Genomic DNA, 2,555 nt, shown 5'->3' on the forward strand with positions numbered 1-2,555 from the left:
GTAGTTTTAATAATTTAATAAGAAACAGTATCTAACCAATTTTGAGGTCTCAGAATATGAAATACATTCGATGATAATGATGAGCATTCAATAGTTTCTCTTTAAGAGAAATTCAAAAGATACTCTACAGAGACGAGGGATCAAAAACTACCTCATTCACTCCTGCTACCTCTCTTGAGAGCAAATGATGGCTGGTATTTCAGATTCCTTATGCTTGGGACTTACACGTGTGGGTTATTAAGGAATGAACATTATTTTATTGAAATCTGTCACCCCTGCTCATTCTGTCTTTACCTATGGCCCAGTGCCTCATCCCACTCTGGTGTTCAACGTTACCTATACCCCACCTAACACCTGTACATTATCCTTCTTGACTCAAAAAACACAAGTCCTTTCCTGAAGTTAACCACCATTTCACTTATGTGGCTTCTCTTTTGGAAGAAATTACAAATGGGTTCAGTTTAACATTATTTAAATCTCTGACTCTGCCCAGAATATCACCAAACTGTGGCATTTTGGTCTTAGAGAATAAATCACAAAATGAGGTGGGGGAGATTAATTATAGAGATACGTCTTACATGTTCTCATTAAATGAGTATGGCAATTTCAATTCCTGTAAAAAAAAATGAGTTGCCTAGAGCCACACTGCCCAATACTGTAAACACTAGTGACATGTAGCTATTTTATATTTGCAGATAAAATACTTAATAAAAGTATGTCCCATGCAATTGCTAAGATACTTATACTAAGAAGGTATTTGCTGTTTGTCTAAATTTAAAGTTGAATTAGATATCCTGTATTTTTTATTTGCAAATCTGGCCACCCTAGGATATTACAATAAAACTACTAAAATTAAATAAAATTAGAAATTCAGATAGTCAATTGCACTAGCCATATGTCAAGTGCTGAACAGCCACACAGAGCACCTGGTTCTGCAGACCTGGGCCAGCTCCCTCATAATAGACAGGACTACTGGCAGCACTGGGAAGAACACCTGAAATCCCCAAACCAAACTTTAAGCAAGAAATAAGTATAATTCTAAAAATAACAATCTTCCTCTAAAGACCTCTCATGTAGCATTTTATATTTCAAGATTAAATATAATCTACTAATGTGATACTTCTCAACACTATAATAGTGGCTGATAATTCTGGATTTGTTTTTTTTTAATTTTTTATTGTTATGTTAATCACCATATATTACATCATCGTTTTGTACGTGGCCGATTCGATGCTAAACATCGTAACCACATTCTCAAGTCACTGTCATTCCACTCTGATGCGACAGGCTCTCTTACAGTAACAGTGATCTGAGGGCCACGGAGACCAAGGCTGGGGGCCACTCATTCACCTCCTCGAGGCTGTTGCCACGTGAAGCAGGGGCACCACACAGAACCGGCCACACACATGTTCTACAATCATTCCTCCCACCTGACACTGCCGAGAATTTGAAAACCTTTCAGGTGAGGGTAAGGGAGGATTTTGCCTCAAGCGGTGACGAGCTCAACATTAGTAAATTTCAGTTATGTGCCATCTCTGTTCGCTTGGGTGAGTGGAAGACCATCACAAAGAGACCAACAATGGGAAAATACATTAACTATGTCTTGAACAATATAAAGTGCCTTAGATACGCATGGCAAAGCAATTGTTTTTGGAACTTAAAGAGGGAAAAATGATAAAGGATGACAGTTCTGAGGTGCCTGTTCAAATAAAATACAACCAGACCTCTTTTTTCTGCATAAGGAAGATTTTTCGGGGAGAAAACCCAGGTGCGGTGTCAAAGGCAATGTTTCCCAGTGTCATCCTATAGCTCCTCTGCAGCCAACTCTGGCCCCAAGGCCAAGGACCCACAGCCTAAGAACGGCAGGAATTTGCTCAGGGAATTGAGAGGTCAAAGGCAGAGACTAGCAGGACGTCCGGTGGCATAACTGCATTACCTGATAAAAATGTCACCAAAGCCGGGCAGATAAGCATCTCCTCATAGAGGTCGCTGGTGAGGTTGATGGTAATGAGGAGGAGCAGGAAGGCACTTTTAAATGGAGTGGAAGGACAAAATGTCACAGAACAAAAAGACCCAGCCCGAAAAGCCCAGAATAGTGTTCTGTCATTGGACTGGGCAGGAAGGTTGATCAGACAGCTTGCTTCCCTGGGGATACTGCCTCTGTAGTCCCCTTGAAACATCCACAGAGAAGTCACCCTGCCAACAATCCGGGTGACGGGGGACATCTGCAAGCGCTCTCCAGGGGTCAGAATTTTTAATTCCCCCTCCTCTGTCCCAGCCAAAGCCGTCTCACCTTCTTACCCTTGGCCTGCCCTCCCCCGGCCGGCCATCTGGCCTTCTCTTTCGCCTTTCTTTTTTCTCTTACCAGGTCCTACTGCTTAATTTTTATGACAATTTTTATAACTGATGTAACTCATAATCTATGGCTCTTCTTTGTTTTAGGATCCCAGTAAACAAAGAATCACACTGGAGTTGGATTTTTGTAGCAGCTTTCTGATACGTGAAATTAAAACTATCCTGGTGATAGTTTGGCAACTAAAAGGAATCTACATACC

The sequence above is a fragment of the Eumetopias jubatus genome, unplaced genomic scaffold (assembly GCF_037043125.1).
Source record: "Eumetopias jubatus isolate StellerSeaLion01/CBP00866 unplaced genomic scaffold, mEumJub1_p1.0 scaffold_69, whole genome shotgun sequence".
Lineage (NCBI taxonomy): Eukaryota > Metazoa > Chordata > Mammalia > Carnivora > Otariidae > Eumetopias > Eumetopias jubatus.